The sequence below is a fragment of the Bos indicus genome, chromosome 1 (assembly GCF_029378745.1).
Source record: "Bos indicus isolate NIAB-ARS_2022 breed Sahiwal x Tharparkar chromosome 1, NIAB-ARS_B.indTharparkar_mat_pri_1.0, whole genome shotgun sequence".
NCBI lineage: Eukaryota > Metazoa > Chordata > Mammalia > Artiodactyla > Bovidae > Bos > Bos indicus.
This window is the reverse complement of record NC_091760.1, coordinates 78598562-78615959: the sequence shown is the minus strand read 5'-3', so window position 1 is coordinate 78615959 and position 17398 is coordinate 78598562. Positions and strand designations below refer to the sequence as shown.

Sequence of the window (17398 nt, the reverse complement as noted above, 5' to 3'; positions counted from 1 at the left end):
GAGAAGCTCTTACATAAATTCACATGAGCATCACAGTCTCTCTAAGCTTTGGGGTGCCTTCCTCCTGCATTTCAACTTCATTCAGTATATGCTTCCTTTAGATCCATCTTTTAGTCAATTAACCAAGCAAATTGGAAACATTCCCCTCCCCCCAACCAAGCCTTTTTATTGTTTCCAAAAATACAGTTTTGTCCACAGAAAACTCCAGTGCCCCACATTTATGATAAAATCACTCCCTAGGTCTGATGCCAGAAGAAAACTGTGAGATCTGGAATTCCTTCCACCAGCAGCATTTTCTGAAATATAGACAGTTTATCAAGTATAATTTATTCAAGGAAAAAATATGTTTTAAAAACTTAATTCTGAAAGACTAAAAGAGTCCAAAGGCTGAGAAGAAAATAACTTCTGCTAGCAGCACCAGGTCAGGTCAGGTCAGGCTGAGGTCAGTGGGGTCAGGCTCTGAGGGAAGGTCCACTGGTCCAACCAGGAGAGGGCTGTGGGCACAAGAGTCCCCTCCCTTCCCACCATGTCCCCTCCCTTCCCACCATGAATTGATGGTGGTGCCCTTCCTCTTCCTGGCTGCCCACCCACCCCACCAGGGATTCTTGGTCCCAACCAGGACAGCCTCTGCCTGGAGAAGCAACAAGTGTTAACTAACGCTTTATTTCCCAAGCAACATCCCCCTGCCCCTACTCACACACACAATGCTGGAACCTGTTATCACGATGGTATTCCGTGCTGCACACTGTGGCCTTGGTCTCTGGAAGTGCTGTGCTACCTGGTGTGAGGCTGCTTGCCAAAAGGCTCCTCCTCCCCCCACTTCAGCCATCACTCCAGAAGCCCCGCACTGCCTTCCTTGGAGGGGAATAGACTTTTTTGCAGGAACTGCTTGGACACCTGGGGCACATCTGACTGCCTTTTGGGTGTTTTGGGGTCTTCCTTCTTGGGTGACTTTGTGGCCAGCCACTGTAGCATCTTCTGGCTGCTGTCACTTGCCTTGAGCTCCTTTTTGAACAGTAAGTCAACAGGAAGCAGACACTCAGGAGTGTTCTTTCAGGAGTTATTCACCATGGAGGATGGTAGTGTTCTCTGGAGTGTGAGTTAACTTCAGAACTTCATGAGCTTAACAAAGCTCATGAAACTTCATGAGCTTACCAAAGAACCCAAATTCTTACCAAAGTCCAGTCACTTAGAGACTGCCTCCTGTCCATCTAATGTGGCAGGCATCGTGTTGGGGGATTTCATTTAAGCCTTTGAAGGAATCTCTTGTGATAATGGTTTTGGAACACAGGCTGTCTTTTTCCTCTGGAAGCTCCCAGCAGCCAAAGATCCTGGCCATTGTTAGTGGCCTCCAATTGTCCCAGACTTCCTCCTAGTTCTCAGGGCTGTCTACAGCACTCACTCTCTGACTTTTATGTTTTGATTTGGGGGAATAAGAAGAAGTAGGGCTGCCTCTGGGTGTTCCCTGACATTGCTGCCACTTGGGGAATCCATCTGCTAAAACAACATAGCATCTTTCTTTTCCCAGAAGCAGCTTAAAGGACAGTTTCTCCATTATGGTCTCTTCAGCTGGTGGTGTTGAATTGCAGCTTGGAAGAATCAGCTTCTTTAAACCAAGTCAGTAAAAGCCGCCTTGCATGGGAGCAATGATACACTCAGATGAATCTGCACTCTTCTCCAAGTGCAGCTGGGACAAGAGTACCCAGCTGGGGGACTGCAGGCTGTTGTCTGAGGGGCAGTACTGGTCTGGGTTCCCACACTCCAATAGCCACCAGTGCCCTTGCTGGTCCTGTTGGGTGCAACCTCAAGTGAGGGTGTCCCTGAGCAGGTGGCAGGAAATTGCCTGTTCATCCTTGGCCCCACCTTCACACCACAGGTCCCTCTGCTTCAGGTACCACGTCTGCTTTGCTGTCTGGGTTCTCCCCTATTGGAGCCATTTTTAGTGACTCAAAAACATTCAGAATCTTATACTGGAGCACTCTAATACACACATTTAGTTTACTCTCAATTATATTGCTGTCACTTAGATCTAATAGGTTTCAAATCAGGCCTCATACATGTTCTCCAGCTTTCTGTTAGTATCAGTTCAGTTCAGTTGCTCAGTCATGTCCGACTCTTTGCTACCCCATGAATCACAGCACGCCAGGCCTCCCTGTCCATCACCAAATCCTGGAGTTCACTCAAACTCACGTCCATCGAGTCCGTGATGCCATCAAGCCATCTCATCTTCTGTCATCCCCTTCTCCTCCTGCCCCCAATCCCTCACAGCATCAGAGTCTTTTCCAATGAATCAACTCTTCGCATGAGGTGGCCAAAGTACTGGAGTTTCAGCTTTAGCATCCAAAGAATACCCAGGACTGATCTCCTTTAGAATGGACTGGTTGGATTTCCTTGCAGTCCAAGGGACTCTCAAGAGTCTTTTCCAACACCGCAGTTCAAAAGCATCAATTCTTCGGCGCTCAGCCTTCTTCACAGTCCAACTCTCACATCCATACATGACCACTGGAAAAACCATAGCCTTGACTAGACGGACCTTTGTTGGCAAAGTAATGTCTCTGCTTTTCAATATGCTATCTAGGTTGGTCATAACTTTTCTTCCAAGGAGTAAGTGTCTTTTAATTTCATGGCTGCAGTCACCATCTGTAGTGATTTTGGAGCCCCCCAAAACAAAATCTGACACTGTTTCCACTGTTTTTCCATCTATTTGCCATGAAGTGATGGGACCAGATGCCATGATCTTCGTTTTCTGAATGTTGAGCTTTAAGCCAACTTTTTCACTCTCCTCTTTCACTTTCATCAAGAGGCTTTTGAGTTTCTCTTCATTTTCTGCCATAAGGGTGGTGTCATCTGCGTATCTGAGGTTATTGATATTTCTTCCGCAATCTTGATTCCAGCTTGTGTTTCTTCCAGTCCAGCATTTCTCATGATGTACTCTGCACAGAAATTAAATAAGCAGGGTGACAATATACAGCCTTGATGTACTCCTTCTTCTGTTTGGAACCAGTCTGTTGTTCCATGTCCAGTTCTAACTGTTGCTTCCTGACCTGCATATAGGTTTCTCAAGAGGCAGATCAGGTGGTCTGGTATTCCCATCTCTTTCAGAATTTTCCACAGTTTATTGTGATCCACACAGTCAAAGGCTTTAGCATAGTCAATAAAGCAGAAATAGATGTTTTTCTGGAACTCTGTTTGTATAAATTGGCAAAATTAGGGCATATTGCATCTTCTTGTGAATAACAATTTTTAACTTATTTGCTAGAAGCCGAATTGGTTATAAGACTAAAAATAATGCAGAATGAGAATGGATTATTGTACATTTAATGAGGTGCTGACTCTGACTACAATTGTTGATCCATGTGATTTTTATCATTTTTGTTATTGCTGTTTTTTGCTTGAATGAAACAATAAATGTCTTGGAACATGGTATGCAGTTGTGGATCTGGAATTTTTTTTTTTTTTACTTGATATGAAAAGTCATCAGAGCAGTTTACTTTCAGGTCTTAGGACAAGCAATATACTCAGCAATGCACATCAACCTTCTAAACCTTTGTCATATTCTAGTAACCACAAAACTTGATCACCTCTCTATTCTATAAGATATCACATTGGTATGTTTTCCTAATGATATCATGTGTTGATACAACCAGGTGAACAGGAAGTAGCAACTATCCCAAGACTTACGTGACACATATATTGAAATATCTCTACAAATTCTAAGTCCTATATCACCAAAAGTCATACTGGTGATATTTCTATGGTATCAGTGGTCTCAATCATGTCAAGATACACCTCCTAAAAGCAAATGGCAAATTTCTGCTCTCTTATTAATCAATAAACATCGCTTAGTCATGTCCAACTATTTGCAACCCCATGAACTGCAGCATGCCAGGCTTCCCTGTCCTTCACCATCTCCCAGAGATTGCCCAAGCTCATGTCCATTGAGTTGGTGATGCCATCCAACCATCTCATCCTGTCATCCCCTTCTCCTCTTGCTTTCCATCTTTCCCAGCATCAGGGTCTTTTCCAGTGAGTCGGCTCTTCGCATCAGGTGGCCAAAGTATTGAGGTGGCTTCAGTTTCAGCATCAGTCCTTCCAATGAATATTCAAGATTGATTTCTTTTAGGATTGACTGCTTTGATCTCCTTGTAGTCCAAGGGACTCTCAAGAGTCTCCTCCAACACCACAGTTCAAAAGCATCAATTATTCGGCATTCAGCTTTCTTTATAGTCCAACTCTCACATCTACACATGACTACTGGAAAAACCGTAGCCTTGACTTGATGGACCTTTGTTGGCAAAGTAATGTTTCTGCTTTTTAATACACTGTCTAGGTTTTTCAGAGCTTTTCTTCCAAGGAGCAGGAGTCTTTTAATTTCATGGCTGCAGTCACCATCTGGAGTCATTTTGGAGCCAAAGAAAATAAAGTCTCTCACTGTTTCCACTGTTTCTCCATCTATTTTCCATGGAGTGATGGGACCGGATGCCACAATCTTAATTTTTTGAATGTTGAGTTTTAAGCCAAGTTTTTCACTTTCCTTTCACCTTCATCAAGAGTCTCTTTAGTTCCTCTTTGCTTTCTGCCATAAGGGTGATGTCATCTGCATATCTGAGGTTATTGATATTTTCCCCGGCAATCTTGATTCCCACTTGTGCTTTGTCCAGCCCAGCATTTCATATGATGTACTCTGCATGCAAGTTAAATAAGCAGGGTGACAGTATATAGCCTTGACATACTCCTTTCCCAATTCTGAACCAGTCTGTGGTTCCATGTCCAGTTCTAACTGTTGCTTCTGCGTGTATACAGATTTTGCAGGAGGCAGGTAGGGTGGTCTAGTTTTCACATCTCTTTAAGAATTTTCTACAGTTTATTGTGATCCACACAAAGGCTTTGGCATAGCCAATGAATCAGAAGTAGATGTTTCTCTAGAATTCTCCTGCTTTTTCTATGATCCAATGGATGCTGGCCACTTTATCTCTTATTCCTCTGCCTTTTCTAAATTCAGCTTGAACATCTGGGATTTTCCAGTTCTCATTCTTAAAGCCTAGCTTGGAGAATTTTGAGCATTACTTTGCTAGCATTTGAAATGAGTGCAATTGTGCAGCAGTTTGAACATTCTTCAGCATTGCCCTTCTTTGGGAGTGGAATGAAAACTGATCTTTTCCAGTCTTGTGGCCACTGCTGAGTTTTCAAATTTGCTGGCATATTGAGTGCAGCACTTTAACAGCCTCATCTTTTAGGATTTGAAATAGCTCAGCTGGAAATCCATCACCTCCACTAGCTTTGTTCATAGTGATGCTTCCTAAAGCCCATTTGATTTTGCATTCCAGGATGTCTGACTCTAGATGAGTGATCATACCATCATGATTATCTGGGTCATTAAGATCTTTCTTGTATGGTTCTTTTGTGTATTCTTGCCACCTCTTCTTAATATCTTCTGCTTCTGTTAGGTCCATACTGTTCCTATTCTTTATCGTGCCCATCTTTGCATGAAATGTTCCCTTGGTATCTCTAATTTTCTTGAAGAGATCTCTAGTCTTTCCCATTCTATTGTTTTCTTCTATTTGTTTGCATTGTTCACTTAGGAAAGCTTTCCTATCTTCCCTTGCTATTCTTTGGAACTCTGCATTCAAATGGGTATATCTTTCCTTTTCTCCTTTGCCTTTCACTTCTCTTCTTTTTTCAGCTATTTGTAAAACCTCCTCAGACAACCCTTTTCCCTTTTTGCATTTCTTTTTCTTGGGGATGGTTTTGATCACCAGCTTCTGTACAATGTTATGAGCCTCTGTCCATAGTTTTTCAGGTGCGTTGTCCTTAGATCTAATCCCTTGAATCTATTTGCTGCTTCCACTATAATTGTAAGGGGATTTAGGTCTTACCTGAATGGCCTAGTGGTTTTCCCTGCTTTCTTCAAATCTTTCTTCAGATTTTGCAGGCAACATGTACTTCATTTGAGTCTGCGATTTGAACTTCTTGACCATTAATCCAAAAAGTTGCCATCTTTGAGTAGGGGACAGAAAAGAAAAGATATCTGCAATTGGTCCAGCCTGCTGTGAAAGCTACTTTGCCTCTTGGGCTACATCCCCAGTAGATACAGTGGTTCTTAAAATATCTGCGGCAGGTAGAGATGCTGCACGGAATTTGGTCAGCCCCTACAGATGGATCACTGGATAGACCTTAGGATGTTAAGCAAAGACAACCCATTCTTTTAGATAGCAGTTTTCCTTTCAGATTGCCACTGGGCCCTAATAGAGACTGAGCACTTGACCATACATCACCAAATTGCAATGCAGCTTAAGCTGCACATAATGAGCTGGGTGTGGTCTGACTCACCAAGTCTTAAATTCAGGCAAGCACAACCACACTCTGTTATCAGTTGAAGGTGATATATACCTGACAAGGTTCAAGTAGGTTTAGAGGGCCAAGAATTTGTGTAAGTAAGTGGCTCAGAGAACTATGGTTCCTGTTTCTACTACATTTTCTTCTCTCTCTCAACCCACACCTATAGCTTCAAGGAGAATACCCCACAATCAAGAGGGAAGAAAAAATGAGTCTGATTTAAGATGGCTCTGCATAATTTGTTGCATCATTTGGAAGGGGACAATTGTGGCCTCTAATCCTCGGTGGTCCTAAAAGACGATGGTGAAGAAGTTTCCTCCTGGTGAGCAGAATAAACAGAATTCCATTTCCATGTTCTGCTTCAAGACAACTTTCCATTTTATAACTGAGGAAACAGATCCGGAGTGTGGATGTGGCCCATTTCTGTCACTCATACCTCACAAAGCCACCACAGCTTCCTAGTGTAGTGGAAGGAATCATGCCTTCTTCCATTCTGCATATATCAGGTTGGGTTCATTTTCATGTAATATAAACCATTTCACCATTTTAAACACAAAGTGCTTTAATATAGAGAATTAAGACTTTATGATGTTGACATTGTTACTAAGGCTGGAGGCACAACCCCCAGGCTGGGACTGTGGAAGTTATTCTCAGAACAACACTGCAAAATTGACCCATCTGAGGATGAATTATCTCTGCCACACACACAAGAAACTAGGCCATCAGATAGTGGCTCTCACAACAGCAGGTACCAGGATCACACCACCTTAGCTACAATTCAATGATCACAAGCTTTTGCTGGAATTTCTAGCTTCAGAGCCTCAATGCATATGCTAGATCTGCATCAGCAAACCGAATGTGACACTTTTTGTCTCCTTTCCCCCTTACTTACTCTGAAGCAGGACCTGGAAAGGGACATTCCATGTCTTCCACTTAATATTAATTGTAAGAATTTATTGTGTCTATGGAACCAGTCCATATGCTAAGGTATTTGCATTCATTGTATCAATGAATCCTTAAGTAAATCTCTCAATATAATGTTAAGGTCACAACCTCTATTTTGAAATGAGGAAAGTAAAATGCAAAGAGGCTAAGAAACTTGGCCAACATTCTGTTCTTATTAGTAGGAGACCTGGATTAAATTAGAACTTAATCTTATCCAGAATTTAAGGGATCTAAGAGCAATGCCCGTGGGGCAACCCAAGACGGGTCATGGTGGAGTGATCTGACAGAATGTGGTCCACTGGAGAAGGGAATGGCAAACCACTTCAGTATTCTTGCCTTGAGAACCCCATGAACAGTATGAAAAGGCAAAATGATTGGGTACTGAAAGAGAAACTCCCCAGGTCAGTAGGTGCCCAATATGCTACTGGAGATCAGTGGAGAAATAACTCCAGAAAGAATGAAGGGATGGAGCCAAAGCAAAAAGAATACCCAGCTGTGGATGTGACTGGTGATGGAAGCAAGGTCTGATGCTATAAAGAGCAATATTGCATAGGTACTTGGAATGTCAGGTCCATGAATCAAGGTAAATTGGAAGTGGTCAAACAAGAGATGGCAAGAGTGAACATTGACATTCTAGGAATCAGCGAACTGAAATGGACTGGAATGGGTGAATTTAACTCACATGACCATTATATCTACCACTGCGGGCAGGAATCCCTCAGAAGAAATGGAGTGGCCATCATGGTCAACAAAAGAGTCTGAAATGCAGTACTTGGATGCAATCTCAAAAACGACAGAATGATCTCTGTTCGTTTCCAAGGCAAACCATTCAATATCACAGTAATCCAAGTCTATGCCACAACCAGTAACACTGAAGAAGCTGAAGTTGAACGGTTCTATGAAGACCTACAAGACCTTTTAGAACTAACACCCAAAAAAGATGTCCTTTTCATTATAGGGGAGTGGAATGCAAAAGTAGGAAGTCAAGAAACATCTGGAGTAACAGGCAAATTTGGCCTTGGAATACGGAATGAAGCAGGGCAAAGACTAATAGAGTTTTGTCAAGAAAATGCACTGGTCATAGCAAACACCCTCTTCCAACAACACAAGAGAAGACTCTACACATGGACATCACCAGATGGTCAACACTGAAATCAGATTGATTATATTCTTTGCAGCCAAAGATGGAGAAGCTCTATACAGTCAGCAAAAATAAGACTGGGAGCTGACTGTGGCTCAGACCATGAACTCCTTATTGCCAAATTCAGACTTAGATTGAAGAAAGTAGGGAAAACCACTAGACCATTCAGGTATGACCTAATCAAATCCCTTATGATTATACAGTGGAAGTGAGAAATAGATTCAAGGGACTAGATCTGATAGATAGAGTGCCTGATGAACTATGGAATGAGGTTCGTGACATTGTACAGGAGACAGGGATCAAGATCATCCCCATGGAAAAGAAATGCAAAAAAGCAAAATGGCTGTCTAGGGAGGCCTTACAAATAGCTGTGAAAAGAAGAGAAGTGAAAAGCAAAGGAGAAAAGGAAAGATATAAACATCTGAATGCAGAGTTCCAAAGAATAGCAAGGAGAGATAAGAAAGCCTTCTTCAGCGATCAATGCAAAGAAATAGAGGAAAACAACAGAATGGGAAAGACTAGGGATCTCTTCAAGAAAATTAGAGATAACAAGAGAACATTTCATGCAAAGATGGGCTCGATAAAGGACAGAAATGGTATGGACCTAACAGAAGCAGAAGATATTAAGAAGAGGTGGCAAGAATACACAGAAGAACTGTACAAAAAAGATCTTGATGACCCAGATAATCATGATGGTGTGATCAACACCTAGACCCAGACATCCTGGAATGTGAAGTCAAGTGGGCCTTAGAAAGCATCACTATGAACAAAGCTAGTGGAGGTGATGGAATTCCAGTTGAGCTGTTTCAAATCCTGAAAGATGATGTTGTCAAAGTGCTGCACTCAACATGCCAGCAAGTTTGGAAAACCCAGCAGTGGCCACAGGACTGGAAAAGGTCAGTTTTCATTCCAATCCCAAAGAAAGGCAATGCCAAAGAATGCTCAAACTATCGCACAATTGTACTCATCTCACATGCTAGTAAAGTAATGCTCAAAATTCTCCAAGCCAGGCTTCAGCAATATGTGAACCATGAACTTCCTGGTGTTCAATCTGGTTTCAGAAAAGGCAGAGGAACCAGAGATCAAATTGCCAACATCCGCTGGATCATGGAAAAAGCAAGAGAGTTCCAGAAAAGCATCTATTTCTGCTTTATTGACTATGCCAAAGCCTTTGACTGTGTGGATCACAATAAACTGTGGAAAATTCTGAAAGAGATGGGAATACCAGACCACCTGATCTGCCTCTTGAGAAATTTGTATGCAGGTCAGGAAGCAACAGTTAGAACTGGACATGGAACAACAGACTGGTTCCAAATAGGAAAAGGAGTTCGTTAAGGCTGTATATTGTCACCCTGTTTATTTAACTTATATGCAGAGTACATCATGAGAAACGCTGGACTGGAAGAAACACAAGCTGGAATCTAGATTTCAGGGAGAAATATCAATAACCTCAGATATGCAGATGACACCACCCTTATGGCAGAAAGTGAAGAGGAACTCAAAAACCTCTTGATGAAAGTGAAAGAGGAGAGTGAAAAAGTTGGCTTAAAGCTCAACATTCAGAAAATGAAGATCATGGCATCCAGTCCCATCACTTCATGGGAAATAAATGGGGAAACAGTGGAAACAGTGTCAGACTTTATTTTTCTGCCCTCCAAAATCAGTGCAGATGGTGACTGCAGCCATGAAATTAAAAGATGCTTACTCCTTGGAAGGAAAGTTATGACCAACCTAGATAGCATATTGAAAAGCAGAGACATTACTTTGCCAACAAAGGTCCGTCTAGTCAAGGCTATGGTTTTTCCAGTGGTCATGTACGGATGTGAGAGTTGGACTGTGGAGAAAGCTGAGCATTGAAGAATTGATGCTTTTGAACTGTGGTGTTGGAGAAGACTCTTGAGAGTCCCTTGGACTGCGAGGAGATCCAACCAGTCCATTCTGAAGGAGATCAGCCCTGGGATTCTTTGGAAGGAATGATGCTAAAGCTGAAACTCCAGTAATTTGGCCATCTCATGAGAAGAGTTGACTCATTGGAAAAGACTGATGCTGGGAGGGATTGGGGGCAAGAGGAGAAGGGGATGACAGAGGAGGAGATGGCTGGATGGCATCACTGACTCGATGGACGTGAGTCTGAGTGAACTCCGGGAGTTGGTGATGGACAGGGAGGGCTGGCGTGCTGCGATTCATGGAGTCGCAGAGAGTCGGACACGACTGAGCGAGTGATCTGATCTGATCTGATCTGAAGAGTTGTAATGTTCAGCTTTCTAACCTCTGCAGTAACAAAACAATAGATGCCTGCTAGGACATTGGATCAGATTTTGAGATGGTCATTTTACCAAATCCTCAACCTAACTTAGATTTAAGATAACTGTTGAACTATTTACCCCTGTGACTGTAAACTCTTTGAAGCTATCCACATTTTTTCTCTACCATACACCTTTACCTATACTCAGTAACTGGTAAATGTGTTTTGTGAGGCTGATCCCATAGGTATTTTGGTTTCAATCCATGTCAGTAGCACTTGTTAAGCTTACAGGAAACCACTGCCTTTTTGTAGACTGGTTTTACAGAGCAACAGACCAACTTAGGCCTTCTCCCTGACTTTATTTATTTATTTATTTTTTTTTTAAATCTTGGGCTCTAGCAAGCCCCATTGTATGTCAAAACCAGTTACTGATGTGGACACAGTAAGGTTTTGGCCACCTCTCTCAGAATCCAGCTCCACAAATGAGTGCCCTCTCCCTGACTTTAGAAAGAAAAAGTATTTTGATTTTACCAAAAGTCTTTTTATTCCCCAGAGTTTGTTGTGGTTACATCAAAAGCACACAGCAACATTCAGAATGTGTCATAGTTACAGAAATTGAGGAATAGCATTTTACTGATTAAAAAAACAATCATAAGGAAGATTGAGTGATGCCCAGAGCACCAGTCAGGAGTTTGAGTTTTAGAATAGAGCTTGCTTAGCAGATGTGTAGGCCACACCTAGAATCAGCAGAACGTGATGAGCTGGCCAGAAGAAGTGTGTCAGGAAGAAGAGATGAACTGAACCTCTCCCAGGCTGCCATCAGCTTCAGGGAGAGTGAGTTGCAACCAGTAGAGACCAGCCAGCTGATTCTAGTGATTTTCCAGACTTTCCCAGGAGAGATGGGGAATGTACAAAGTAAAAATGGCTTCCTTGGGAAATACAGCACGTTCAGATTTGGATGAATTGAGTATGAAGAGCCATGGGACATAGACAATTTTTCTGTCCAGTCAACAGCTACTTGTGAAGGCACGTTGCTCAGGAGACAAGATCTTTGGCTAGAGATAAAGATCAGGCTGTCATCTCAGTATGAGTGGTAGTTGAAACCTTGTGTGAATGAAATTGCTTAGAGTGTGAGGATATAGAACTTTCTGCAATAATGGAAAATCCCATAACTCTATTCTGTCCAACAAGGTAGGCTTTTGTCATGGAATATAGCACATGGGATTTAGGAAATGAATTTTTATTTTATTTTAATGAATTTAATTTCATACAGCCCCATGTATCTGGTGGCTATCCTATTGAATAATGCAGGTATAGGAATAAAGACAAATAATGCTGAAAATGAAAAACTTAGTAATAACAATATTAGTAATAACAGTAACAATATTAGTAATAACAATATTATAACAATATTAGTAATGTTGATATAATAACAGTATTAGTAATAACAATATTATATTAAAATAATGATATTTTAACTTATATTGATGTCACCAAAGATAAAAAAGAATAAATGCCTTTTTGAATAATTTTCCTCCCATATTTTATCAAATAAATGGTAAATAAAATCAAACAATACAAAAGAGATGTGTTAGAAACCAAAAGCTTCCAATTCATCTCTTTCAACTTAGTGGTTGAAAGTTAGTGGCAAGTTCTTTTAAGAGTTTTTGTAGTTCTGCTGATAGCAATCATCATACCTTTGAAAAATATGTTTCTATTTCTCTATATTTCAACTTAGTGGTTGAAAGTTAGTGGCAAGTGCTTTTAAGAGTCTTTGTAGTTCTGCTGATAGCAATCATCATACCTTTGAAAATATGTTTCTATTTCTCTATATTTATTTGCCGCTATCTATTGACTTCCTGGAGAAGGTAATGGCACCCTACTCCAGTACTCTTGCCTGGAAAATCCCATGGGCGGGAGAGCCTGGTAGGCTGCAGTCCATGGGGTGGCTAAGAGTCGGACACGACTGAGCGACTTCACTTTCAGTTTTCACTTTCATGCATTGGAGAAAGAAATGGCAACCCACTCCAGTGTTCTTGCCTGGAGAATCCCAGGGATGGGGGAGCCTGGTGGGCTGCTGTCTATGGGGTCGCACAGAGTCGGACACGACTGAAGTGACTTAGCCGTAGCCATTGACTTCCTTCTAGGAAAAGACTCAACATAGCTCACATACACTATCCATCACACTTCTCTTTCCTTCCTACTTATTTTCACTTTTCTATTGATAGCATATATTACTTACATAATAAGTTTTCACTAGATTTCTATAGCAACTTCTATTTTTCACTTTTTGTCAAATATGCATTTGCTTCCATCTTATCCAGGTTATAAACTTTCTGTCCTGGAATCATATTAAGTGTGTTACACTTGTATGTCCTTAGTAATTCTGAAGAAAGAAGTGGCAGGGCTTGTGGAAGGAAGAATGTGAACCAAACCATCTGCTGCTTTGCTTCAATTCTCCATTTTATTTTGCAGATGCAAAAATCATAACTCACTGTCTATATGTCTCCAAATTTACCATATATTATCTTCTGATTTCTTACAGGCTTGTAAGTTATTAATATCTTTGTTTTACAGATAAAGAAATCAAAATAGAAATACATAGAATGACTTTACCAAGGTCATGCAACTGGGAAGGAGGGAAAGTGCCAGTCAAGTTAGGTTTTCTGATGACATATTACCTTGCAAATCTTGCTCAGTAAAATTTCCTAACCACTTAAGTTGGCAAAGAGTAATGGGTTAGATTTCTTGCTCTAGGTTCAAAATCTGTGGTTGATTTTGGAGCAGAAAAATTTGAAGCTTGTGTACTGTGACCACATTTTCTTTCAAGGAATTGTAGAAACACCTGTAGGCATCTGAATCCTTCATGAATCCAGGTTGGCAATGCTTATCCATAGGTAAAGACTCAACCAGCATTAACATTTGTCAGCGCTCATGCTTGTGTATGGCTGAGAACATTTTATAGGCATTATTGCATTATTTTATTTGCTCTTCACAAAAACTGTAAGTAGTGGACATACCAGAGATGGAATTAAGTAATTTGAATGCTAATAACTCACCTCATCACTGAGTCCTCTCCTCCTGTAAAATAGGGTAGAATAACCTGTCCCCCAGATATATCCCACCATCAGTAGCAGTGGCCGTGAGGAGACAGCCAACATCTACGGTAAGGAGCAGAGGCTGCACTTTGCTGGAGCAGCCGTGAAGAGATACCCCCATCCAAGGTAAGAGAAACCCCAGTAAGACGGTAGGCGCGGAGAGAGGGCATCAGAGGGCAGACAGACTGACACCACAATCAAAGAAAACTAACCAACCTAATCACATGGACCACAGCCATGTCTAACTCAATGAAACTAAGCCATGGCATGTAGGGCCACCCAAGATGGACAGGTCATGGTGGAGAGTTCTGACAAAGTGTGGTCCACTGGAGAAAGGAATGGCAAACCACTTCAGTATTTTTGCCTTGAGAAACCCATGAACAGTAGGAAAAGGCAAAAAGATAGGACACTGAAAGATGAACTCCCCAGGTCAGTAGGTGCCCAATATGCTACTGGAGATCAGTGGAGAAATAACTCCAGAAAGAATTAAGGGATGGAGCCAAAGCAAAAAGAGCACCCAGTTGTGGATGTGACTGGTGATAGAATCAAGGTCCGATGCTGTAAAGAGCAATATTGCATAGGAACCTGGAATGTTAGGTCCATGAATCAAGGCAAATTGGAAGCAGTCAAATAGGAGATGGCAAGAGTGAACGTTGACATTTCAGGAATCAGCGAACTAAAATGGATTGGAATGGGTGAATTTAACTTAGATGACCACTATATCTACTACTGTGGGCAAGAATCACTTAGAAGAAATAGAGTAGCTATCATAGTCAACAAAAGAGTCTGAAATGTAGTACTTGGATGCAATCTCAAAAATGACAGAATGATCTCTGTTCATTTCTAAGGCAAACCATTCAATATCATGGTAATCCAAGTCTATGCCCCAACCAGCAATGCTGAAGAAGCTGAAGTTGAATGGTTCTACAAAGACCTACAAGACCTTTTAGAACTAACACCCCAAAAAGATGTCCTTTTCATTATAGGGAACTGGAATGCAAAAGTAGGAAGTCAAGAAAACACCTGGAGTAACAGGCAAACTTGGCCTTGGAGTACAGAATGAAGGAAGGCAAAGGCTAATAGAGCTTTGCCAAGAGAATGCACTGGTCATAGAAAACACCCTCTACAACACAAGAGAAGACTCAACACATGGACATCACCAGATGGTCAACACCGAAATCAGATTGATTATATTCTTTGCAGCCAAAGATGGAGAAGCTCTATACAGTCAGCAAAAACAAGACCAGGAGCTGACTGTGGATCAGATCATGAACTCCTTATTGCCAAATTCAGACAAATATTGAAGAAAGTAGGAAAACCACTAGACCATTCAGGTATGACCTAAATTAAATCCCTTATAATTATACAGTGGAAATGAGAAATAGATTTAAGGGACTAGATCTGATAGGCAGAAAGCATCATGAACTATGGATGGAGGTTCATGACATTGTACAGGAGACAGGAATCAAGACCATCCCCAAGAAAAAGAAATGCAAAAAAGCAAAATGGCTGTTTGAGAAGGCCTTACAAATAGCTGTGAAAAGAAGAGAAGCAAAAAGCAAAAAAGAAAAGGAAAGATATAAGCATCTGAATGGAGAGTTCTAAAGAATAGCAAGGAGAGATAAGAAAGCTTTCCTCAGTGATCAATGCAAAGAAATAGAGGAAAACAATAGAATGGGAAAGACTAGAGATCTCTTCAAGAAAATTAGAGATACTAAGGGAACATTTCATGCAAACTCAGTAATGGACAGGGCTTTATTCAGGGCTCAATAAAGGACAGAAATGGTATGGACCTAACAGAAGCAGAAGATATTAAGAAGAGGTGGCAAAAATACACAGAACTGTACAAAAAAAATCTTCACAACCCAGATAATCACGATGGTATGATCACTCATCTAGAGCTAGACATCCTGGAATGTGAAGTCATGTGGGCCTTAGGAAGCATCACTACGAACAAAGCTAGTGGAGGTGATGGAATTCCAGTTGAGGTATTTCAAATCGTAAAAGATGATGCTGTGAAAGTGCTGCACTCAATATGCCAGCAAATTTGGAAAACTCAGCAGTGGCCCCAGGGCTGGAAAAGGTCAGTTTTCATTCCAATCCCAAAGAAAGGCAATGCCAGAAAAACGTTCAATCTACCACACAATTACACTCATCTTACATGCTAGTAAAGTAATGCTCAAAATTCTCCAAGCCAGGCTTTGGCAATAGGTAAACTGTGAACTTCCAGATGTTCAAGCTGGTTTTAGAAAATGCAGACAAACCAGAGATCAAATTGCCAACATCCTCTGGTTCATTGAAAAAGCAAGCGAGTTCCAGAAAACATCTATTTCTGCTTTACTGACTATGCCACAGCCTTTGACTGTGTGCAGTTCAGTTCAGTCACTCAGTCGTGTCCGACTCTTTGTGACCCCATGAATTGCAGCATGCCAGGCCTCCCTGTCCATCACTAACTCCCGGAGTTCACTCAGACTCACGTCCTTTGAGTCAGTGATGCTATCCAGCCATCTCATCCTCTGTCATCCCCTTCTCTTCCTGCCCCCAGTCCCTCCCAGCATCAGAGTCTTTTCCAACGAGTCGACTCTTCGCACAAGGTAGCCAAAGTACAGGAGTTTCAGCTTTAGCTTCATTCCTTCCAAAGAATCCCAGGGCTGATCTCCTTCAGAATGGACTGGTTGGATCTCCTTGCAGTCCAAGGGACTCTCAAGAGTCTTCTCCAACACCGCAGTTCAAAAGCATCAATTCTTCGGCACTCAGCCTTCTTCACAGTCCAACTCTCACATCCATACATGACCACTGGAAAAACCATAGCCTTGACTAGACGGACCTTTGTTGGCAAAGTAATGTCTCTGCTTTTCAGTATGCTCTCTAGGTTGGTCATAACTTTTCTTCCAAGGAGCAAGTGTCTTTTAATTTCATGGCTGCAGTCACCATCTGCAGTGATTTTGTAGCCCCCAAAAATAAAGTCAGATACTGTTTCCACTGTTTCCCCATCTATTTCCCATGAAGTGATGGGACCAGATGCCATGATCTTCGTTTTCTGAATGTTGAGTTTTAAGCCAACTTTTTCACTCTCCTCTTTCACCTTCATCAAGAGGCTTTTGAGTTCCTCTTCACTTTCTGCCATAAGGGTGGTGTCATCTGCATATCTGAGGTTACTGATATTTCTCCTGGCAATCTTGATTCCAGTTTGTGCTTCTTCCAGCCCAGCGTTTCTCATGATGTACTCTGCATATAAGTTGAATAAGCAGGGTGACAATACACAGCCTTGACATACTCCTTTTCCTATTTGGAACCAATCTTTTGACTGTGTGGATCACCATAAACTGTGGAAAATTCTTCAGGAGATGGGAATACCAGACCACCTGATTTGCCTCTTGAGAAATCTGTATGCAGGTCAGGAAGCAACAGTTAGAATTGGACATGAAACAACAGACTGGCTCCAAATAGGAAAAGGAGTACATCAAGGCTGTATATTGTCACCCTGCTTATTTAACTTATATGCAGAGTACATCATGAGAAATGCTGTGCTCAATGAAGCACAAGCTGGAATCAAGATTGTCAGGAGAAATATCAATAACCTCAGATATGCAGATGGCATCACACTTATGGCAGAAAGTGATAAAGAACTAA

The 17398-nt window shown here is 41.5% G+C and overlaps 1 pseudogene; it reads right to left on the bottom strand.

Annotated features, from left to right (window-relative positions):
- Positions 1–828: 828 nt before the first annotated feature.
- LOC109562714 (abasic site processing protein HMCES-like) lies at positions 829–13828 on the bottom strand (annotated as a pseudogene).
- Between the last annotated feature and the right edge of the window lie 3570 nt (positions 13829–17398).